Source organism: Rhinopithecus bieti, unplaced genomic scaffold (genome assembly GCF_001698545.2).
Source record: "Rhinopithecus bieti isolate Rb0 unplaced genomic scaffold, ASM169854v2 scaffold_5994, whole genome shotgun sequence".
Classification (NCBI taxonomy): domain Eukaryota; kingdom Metazoa; phylum Chordata; class Mammalia; order Primates; family Cercopithecidae; genus Rhinopithecus; species Rhinopithecus bieti.
Genome location: NW_016804891.1, coordinates 16,035 through 25,806, shown reverse-complemented (window position 1 = coordinate 25,806; position 9,772 = coordinate 16,035).

Genomic DNA, 9,772 nt, shown 5'->3' with positions numbered 1-9,772 from the left:
TGAAGAATGCCTTCTGAGTGTTGGTTGGTGCATTGCTTTCTTTAATGTGCAGAAATTCTTCAGGATTTTGTGTTTTCTTTCTTGATTATTTTAGTTGTGATTTTTTTATTTTGTTTTCCTTTGCTTTTTTTTTGAGACGGAGTCTCGCTGTGTTGCCCAGGCTAGAGTGTGGTGTTATGATCTTGGCTCACTGCAACCTCCGCTCCCCGGGTTTGAGCGATTCTCTTCCCTGAGCCTCCCAAGTAGTTGGGAGTGCTTTGGAGTGGAATACTAAAATGTATTCCTCTCATTTAACTCTCTGTGTACCTATTGCCAGTCCTTGATGTCCTCTTCTTCCCCTAGCCTGTGGTGAACACTGCTGTATTTTCACCTTCAGTGAGTTAAATTTTTCAGCTCCCACATGAGTAAGAACATGCAGGCTTTGTCTTTGTCTGTCTTTCTGATTTGATTGAACAGAATATCTCCAGGTTCAGTCATATTGCTGGAAATGGTAGGATTCCATGAACTTTGATGGTGCAAAAGTATTCCACTGTGTCTGTATACTAGACATTCTTCATCCCTTCATCTGTGGTTGGACAGGTCGGCTGATTTCTTATCTTGGTTTTTGGGCATAGGGCTGAATTCCACCTGGGATGACAGATCATCTCTTCAATGTCCTGATCATGTGCTCTGTGTATATACCTAGGAATAGAATTGCTGGAAAAATGGTAATTGTAGTTTTACAATTTCAAGGAACATCTAAGTGGTTTCTTTAGTGTGCATACTAGTTTACCATTTCCCACCAACTATGGAGACAAGTTCCTCCTCTGGAAATCCACACATTGATTGTTTTGTGTTTTAATATGTTACATTTTTTTTTCTTGTGGCATGCAGTCAATGTAGAGTGAGATGAAATCTTGAGTGTGTTTTTTAATTTTTGTGTGTGTATGATAAGTGATACTTGCTAGGTTATTGTGAATTTGTTTTTAATTTTTTATATAGCCTTGGGTGGAGGACTTGAAGACATGAGGTTGATGCACAGGTCAAAGAGAAGATTCTCACTATCACTGATTCACACAAAAGTGTAAGAAAACCACACTCAGATTTCATCTCACTCCAGTGAGAATGAATGCTACCAACATTTGATGGCAGTTTTATTTCTATAGAGTATACACACTAACACCCAACCCAAGGGTGTAAGGGACACTTTGACATATGTTTGTGTGGCATCATGATCAAATCATCGTATCTGGCATCTCTGTGACCTTCCATCTTTATTACTTCTCTGTGGAGAGAATATTCAGAACTGTATTTTCCAGCTGATTTTGAAACAGTTTTCTAGATTCTGTTGACCCTAGTCACCTAGTCACCCTGTTGTGCAATAGAACACCAGAATGGATTCCTTGTATCTGAGTGTCACTCTGTACCTGTTACCAATCCCTGCCCAGGCTCCCTGCTCTCCCCAGCCTCCAGTATCCCCTATTGGAAGTTGTGCTTCTAGGAGACAATGTTTTTTGGATTCCACATGCTTGATATTATGCAACGTGGGTCTGTACCTAGCACACTCATTTCATTTCACCTAATTGTCTTCCAGGTTTCTCCAAGTGGTTGCAGATGACATGATTTCCTGAAGTGTTAGAGCTGAAGTGTGTTTCATTGTGTATATATACTGTGGTTCCTTTATTCCTTCATGTGTGGATAGATAGGTAGGTTGATTCTACATCTCGGCTATTGTGACTAGTGCTTCAGGACACATGGAAAGGCAGATAACACAGGGATTCCATTTTCTCTAAACATGTACCCAGTGGTGGGATTGTCAGCTGGAGTGGCAGTTGTGTTTTTTTTTTTAAAGACGGAGTCTTGCTCTTGTCTCCCAGGCTGGAGTGCAGTGGGGCAATTTCGGCTCAATGCAAACTTAGCCTCCTACATTCAAGCGATTCTCCCGTCTCAGCCTCCCAAGTGGCTGGGAATACAGTCACGTGGTAATGCCTAGCTAATTTTTATATTTTTAGTAGAGATGGGATTTCACCATGTTGGTGAGGCTGGTCTTGAACTCCTGACCTCAGGTGATCCACCTGTCTCTGCCTCCCAAAGTGCTGAAATTACAGGTGTGAGCCACTGCACCTGGCCTACCTTTTCCTTTTTTAAGCAACTTCCAAAATTTTTTTGTAGTTTATATAGTAATTTCCATTCCACGAAGAGTGTAGAGGATTTTTTTTTTCCTGCAAGTCAGCACTGAGCATTGCCATCAACAATTTTAAATTTGTGTTTTGTAATACCCATTCTAGGTGGAATTAGATGGTAACCGAGTATGGTTTTGATTCACATTTTTGTGAGGATCAGTGATATTGAGAAACTGTCACCTGTGAGTCAATTTCCTGCCTTCTTTTCACTCAGGTCTATTTAGATCCTCTTACCTTGGATATTTTTTGTTGTTTTTGTTGTTTTTCACTTAACAACCTCTTTCAGGGGTAGGATTTCTTATAGTTTCTCCCAGTCTTTAGGATGCTTTTTTTGTTTGTTTGTTTCATTGTTTTCTTTTCCCTGTAGAAGTTGCAAAGTGTCCCTAGTCTTATATGGTTGTAGTTCTGTATGTGAGCAGTGATTTTTGTATTCAATACCCAACTTCCACTAAACACAAAAACATGTGTGCATGTGCGTGCACGTGCACGCACACACGCACACACACACAGAACCAAGCCTTGCATTTTCTGTGGGTGTAGTTTCCCTACTTTTTTTTTCAGTGTTATGATGCTTTTTTACCTTTTGCAGCCTGTTTGCATAGATACTGGGTTTCCTAAAATACACACCCACTCTATGTTTTCTTATAGGACCTTTACAATTTCAAGATTGAGTTTAGGTCTTTAATTCATTTTGTATTGATTTTGTATATCGTGCATTGTAAGGATCCTATTTCAGTGTTTTCCTGTGGAGATTCAGTTTTCTTAAAATCAATAATTGAACCAGACTCTCCCTTTCCCATTGTGTCTTTTTGAGGTTTCGAAAAATGTGTTCCCCACATATCATGTTGAATAGAGTATTTGGCTGCCTCTTTCTGTCACTTAGGTCCTCGCTCTGTGTTTGTGACAGCCATGGGTTGTTTGGATAAGTAGATTGTTTTTTCATTTATTTATTCTCTTTGGTTCTAACCTTGGATTTTTTTTTAATACATTCTACTCTTATTATTATACTTTAAAGGGTACATATGCAAGTTAGTTACATCTGTTGACTGCATGACGCTGAGACTTGGGGTCCCAATAACCCCATAACCCAGGCAGCGAGCAGAGGGCCCACAGGGTGGGTCTTCAGCACACGCTCCCTCTCCCCTGTTTTTTTTTATTGGTCTGGTGGTCATTCTAGGTGTCTGTTGTTCTCTTCTTTATGTTTGAGTCCATTCAAAGTTTAGCTCCCACTTATAAGTGAGAACATGCGGCGTTTGGTTTTCTATTTGGGCCTTAGTTCACTTATGACAGTGGCCTGCAGTTTCCATCTTCTGGGCTCAGGTGATCTTCCCACCTCAGCCTCCGGATTAGATAGGACTACAGGTGCCCACCACCACATCCAGCTAATTTTTTTATTATTGTAGAGATGGGATTTCATCATTTTGCCCAGGCTGGTCTTGAATTCTGTACTGAAGTGATCCACCTGCCTTGGCCTCCCAAAGTGCTAGAATTACAGGTGTGAGCCACTGTGCCGGCCTCTCATCCACTGTTGATGGTTAGGTTGATTCCATGTCTTTGACATTGTGAATAACACTGCCATGAACATACGAGTGTCTGTGTCTTTCGGATAGAAGGATTGCTTTTCCTTTGGTTGGATACACAGGAGTGGGCTTATTGGGTGGGATGGTACTTCTGTTTTCAGGTCTTTGAGAAATCCCTTATCTGCTTTCAATGGTGTCTGTACTAGTTTTCATACCCCACAAGGCATACCAGTGTTTCCTTTCCTCGGCTGCCTCGCCAGTGTGTGTTCTTTGTCTGTGTGGCCCTCACCATTGTGACTTGCGTGGGATGGCATCTCATCATGCTTTTGATTGACAGCTCTCTGTTAATGAGTGAGCTTGAGCATGTTTTCCTATTTGTTAGTTGCTTGTACATCGACTTTGAGAAGTGTGTGTTCACATCCCTGGCCCATATATTAATGGGATATTCTTTTTCTGTTTATTCCCCTGGTTGACTTGTTGAAGGGCCTTGTAGATTCTGCATATTAGACCTTGGTCAGATGCACAGTTTGGGACCGTGTTCTCCCATTCTGTACACTGTCTTTTCACTCTGTTGTAGTCTCTCTTGCTGTGCAGCAGCTCTTTCAGGTATTAGGTCTGACTTACCAATTTTTGTTTTTGTTGCCATTGCTCTTCAGGACCTAGCCATCTAAATGTTTTGCCAAAGCCTATGTGGAGAAGGGTATTTCACAAGTTTTCTGGTAAGTTTTTAATAATTTGAGGTTTTACATTTAAATCTTTCATTCATCTTGAGTTCCTCTTCGTGTGTGGTGGGAGGTAGGGGCCTAGTGTTATTCTGCACATGGCTAGCCACTTATTTCAGCACCAGTGATTGAACAGGGTGTCCTTTTCCCTTTGCTTACTTTTGTGGATTCTGTGTTAGATCCTGTGTTAGATCTGTGTTAATTTGTTTCCATTTTATAGTTTAACTTCTTGGTCCTCTCTTGTGTTCCACTGATCTGTGTGGAAGCGGGTCCCTGACTTTTCCATGAAATTTAAAATCCGACGTAGTCTGGATGTCTCAGGACTGCTGAGGATGAAACTCAGGGCACTTCATGGTCTCACATGAATATTAGCAGCACCTATTTCTATTTCTTTCAACAAATGTGTTGCATTGTGAAGGATCAATACAACGAGAGGGTAGAGTGTGGCATTATGGCCCATGCGTACCTTGTGGAATGATGAAATCAGGGTACTTAGTGATTCTGTTACCTTTTCCCATTGTTTATTCCTTTATGCTGAGAACCTTCAGTATTCTCCTGTCAAGTTGCCTTGAAAGTGATGTGCCGATACTGTCAACCCTGGTCACCCTGCAGTGCAATAGAAGAACAGAATTTTCTTCCTCTCATTTGTGTGTAACTTTGTACCCATTTACAATCCCTGACCATTACCCCTATTTTCTCCCAATCTGTGGATACCAATATTGTGCTCGCCAGGTCTCTGAGATAGAGTTTCTCAGATTCTGCATGTGTGAGATGACTCAGGTTTGTTTCTCTCCCCATCGCTCATTTGATTTACCATCATGTCCTCCAGGTACGACTGTGTGGTTACCCATGATATGATTTCATTGTGGTTTCTGTCTGAAGAGTATGAAATGGTAGTTGGAGTCTTTTAAGGCTTGGAGGAATCTCCAAGTGGTTTCTGTAGCGTGTGCAGTAGTTTACCTTCTCAAGAACTGTGGAGAAGAGTGTCTTTCTATCTCTCTCTGGAAACACACACCAGCATTTGCCTTTCTTTCAATGATTTTGTCTTTTTTTTTTAACACTCATTCCAATTAGAATGAGATGGTATCTAAGTGTGGTTTTGATTTACACTTTGCTGTGGTTAGAGATGTTTGCCAAGTTATCATGAGCTTGTTTCAATTTGATGTGTAAGACCGGGCAAAGAACCTGAAGACCTGAGATGGATGCACAGGTAAAAGATTCTGAATCAACATTACTGATCCTCATGAGAAGTCAATCAAAATCACCCTCAGATATCATCTCACTCCGGTGAGAATGAATGTTACCAAAATGGGACAGCAGTTTCATTGTCGTAGAGTATGTGTGTATAACCAGCGGGTGCAAGGGACCATTTGATCTGTGTAAACATAGCATATAATGAAATCACAGTGTCTGGCACCTCTGTGAGCTCCAGATTTATGATTTCTCTGTGGAGAGAATATTCACAACCGACATTTGTAGCTGTTTTGAAAATTTTGGTTTTCTGTTCTTGCCTTTTGTTCATAATGGCCTGTGGCTCTGTCCAGGTTTCTGGTAAGGGTACGGATTTGTTTTTTATGAAATCAGGGTACTTAGTGATTCTGTTACCTTTTCCCATTGTTTATTCCTTTATGCTGAGAACCTTCAGTATTCTCCTGTCAAGTTGCCTTGAAAGTGATGTGCCGATACTGTCAACCCTGGTCACCCTGCAGTGCAATAGAAGAACAGAATTTTCTTCCTCTCATTTGTGTGTAACTTTGTAACTTTCATTCATAACCACAATGAAATCATATCATGACTGTGTAGTGTTCTGTGGTGTGTATGTACCACATTTCCTTTCTCTGATCCACTGCTGATGGGCACCAAAGCTGATTCATGTCTTTACCATTGTGAGTAGTACTTCCATGAACTTATGAGTGCGTGCATGTTTTGGATGGAAGAATTTTCCTTTGGGTAGATCCTTAGGAGTGGGTTGCAGCGTTGGGTGGTAGTCCTCTTTTAGGTTCTTTGAGAAATGTCCACACTGCTCTCCAGGGGGTCTGAACTGGTTTGCATTTCCCCCAACAGTGGACCCACTGTTCTTTGCTCATCTGCCCCAGCAGCCTCTGTTGTTGTGGACTATGTGTCACAATTGCCATTCTGACCAGTGTGAGATGGTATCTCAGTATGTTTCTGATTTGCATTTCTCTGATGATCCGTGAGATCGAACATGTTTTCATGCTCATTGGTTACTGGTACACCTTCTTTTAAGTGTGTGTTCGTGTCCCTTGCCCATTTATAAGTTGAGTTTTTTCTGACTTTATTTGTTTAAGGTCTTTATGGTAAACACTGGATATTAGACATTTTTAGATGCATAGTTGGGGAGTATTTTCCCTCATTCTATAGGCTGTGTGCTGACTCTGTGGTTGTTTCTTGTTCTGTGCAGCAGCTCTTTTGTGTATTAGGTCCCACTTATCAGTAATTGTTTTTGTTGCCATTGCTTTTGGGGACTTGACATATAAATACTTTGCCAAAGCCTCTGCCGAGAAGGGTATTTGCTAGATTCTTGTGCAGGATTTTTTAATTTCACGTCTTGCATTTTATGTATTTATGTATTTATTTAGAGACTGAGTCTTGCTCTGTTGTACAGGCTGGAATTCAATGGAACGATCTTGGCTCACTGCCCCCTCCACCTTCCGGGTTCAAGTGATTCTCTTGCCTCTGTCTCCTGAGTAGCTGGGAGTACAGGCATGCACCACCACACCCAGCTAACCTTTGTTTTTTTTTATTAGAGGCAGGGTTTCACCATGTCAGCCAGGCTGGTCTTGAACTCCTGACTTCAAGTCATCTACCTGCTTTGGCTCAAAAAGTGCATGGATTCCAAGCATGAGCCACTGTGCCCAGCCCTGGATTTTGCATTTCAAACTTTGATTCATTTTGAGTCGTTTTCTGTACATGGTGAGACACAGGGGCCCAGTGTTATTTCTTCTACATCTAGAGAGCCACTTATCCCAGCACCACTTACTGATAGGGAGTCCTTTCTCCATCACTTATTTTTGTTGATTTTTTTCAAGTGTCAGATGGTTTCAGATGTACAGGTTTATATCTGGGTCTTCTAATGTGTTCCACTGTTCTGTGGAACAGGGTTCCCAGCTTTTCAGTGAAAATGCCAAGCCATTACATTGTCTATGGGTGTTTCCTTGTTTTAAAGTTTTTTAAATACCTTTAGCAGCCTATGTGCATGAATTTCTTTTCTAAAAGACATGCACACCGTATGTTTTCTTATAGGAGTTTTATGGTTTCAGAATTGAGTTTTAGGTCTTTAATGTATTTTGCATTGATTTTTGTGTTGCATGACACAAGGGTCCTATTTCAGTGTTTTCCATGTGAATATTCGGTTTGCTCAAAATCATATGTTGGATAGGCTCTCTTTTGCCCATTGTGTGTTTTTGGTGTTCTTTTGAAAAACCTGTTGAATATATGTAAATTGGGGTTGAGTATTTGGTTTTCTCATTCTGTCCACTTTCTTAGTTTATGCCAAATAAAGATTGGATAATTATAGAAGTTTGTGTTTTTCATTCATGCTTTTAACTTCTAAGGTTGTATTTCTAACATAATATCCACCTTTATTACAGACTAAAGTGTACAAATGCAGATTAGTTACTGCCTTTGGTATATTGCATGACACTGAGACTTGGGGTCCAAGCAACCTTATCATGCAGGCAGTGGGTGGACTCACCAGATAGGTCTGTAGCCCATACCTCGTCCCTTCTTCCTTGTTCATCTGATAGTCACCAGTGTCTGTTATTTTCAATTTTATGGTAGGGTGTATTCAGTGTTAGCTCCACCTTATAAGTGAGAACATGTGGCATTTGGTGTTCTGTCTTTTCCTTATTTCTCTTTAGATAATGGCCTCCAGCTCCTTTCATGTTGCTGCCAAGGACATGATTTCCTTTTTTTTTTTTTTTTTTTTTTTGGCTGCCTAGTGTTTTCTGATATATATGTACCACATTTTCCTTTTCTCATCCACTGTTGATGGGCACCTAGGTTGATTTCATGTGTTTTCCATTTTAAATGGTGCTGCCATGACCATTTGTGTGCATGCGTGTTTTGGACAGAAGGATTTATTTTCCTCTGTGTATACCCCAGTGGTGGTATTGCTGGGCCAGATGGTAGTTCTGGCTTCAGTTCTTTGAATAATCTCTGAAATGCTTTCCATGGTGTCTGAACTACTTTGCATTTTCTCCAAAAGTGGACCAGTGTCCCCTTTCTCTGTTGCCTCACCAGTGTCCTTTTTTCTTTCTTTGGTTTAACTCTGTAATCACCATTCTGACCAGCGTGAGATGATACCTCATTGTGCTTTTGATTTATATTTCTCTGACAATGAGATTCAGCATATTTTCACATTTGTTGGTTGCTTCTACGTCATCTTTCGAGAAGTATGTGTTTATATCCATTGCCTATTTATTAATTGCGTATTTGAGGGGTTTTGCTAATTGATTTGGGTAAGGTCTTTAAGGTAGATTCTGGATATTAGACCTTGCTCAGGTACATAGTTTGGGAACATTTTTTCTCATCCTGTATGTGGTCTGTCTATTCTGTGGGTAATTTCTTCTGTTCTGTAGTGACTCTTTAGTGTATTATATCCCACATTTCGATTATTGCCGTTGTTGCAGTGTCATGTGGGGTCTTAGGCATATAAATGCTTTGTCGAAGCTGATGTCAAGAAGGGTATTTCCTAGGGTCTCTTGTAGGATTTTTATACTTTGAGGTCTTCCATTTATATCTTTCATTCATCTGAGTGAACTTTGGTACATGGTGAGAAGTAGAGGCCTAATGTTACTTACTCTTCTGCCTATGGCTCGCCATTTATCCCAAAACTATTGAAAAGGGAANATGTCGATTATTGCCGTTGTTGCAGTGTCATGTGGGGTCTTAGGCATATAAATGCTTTGTCGAAGCTGATGTCGAGAAGGGTATTTCCTAGGGTCTCTTGTAGGATTTTGTAGTTTGAGGTCTTCCATTTATATCTTTCATTCAACTGAGTGAACTTTGGTACATGGTGAGAAGTAGAGGCCTAATGTTACTTACTCTTCTGCCTATGGCTCACCATTTATCCCAAGACTATTGAAAAGGGAGTTCTTTCCCCATTACTCATCATTGTGTATTTCATCCAGCATCAGGTGGTACGAGGTGTGTGGGTTTACTTCAGGTTCTCTGTTCTCTTCCACTCATCTATGTGGAAGCAAGTACCTAGAGTTTGAGTGAAATTTCACATCAGGGAGTGTGATGCATCCAATGTAGTTTGAATTACTCAGAATTGTCTTGGAAGTACAGGTCATTTCCTGGCCTCACATGAACTTCAACATTGTTTATTTCTATGTCCTTAAAA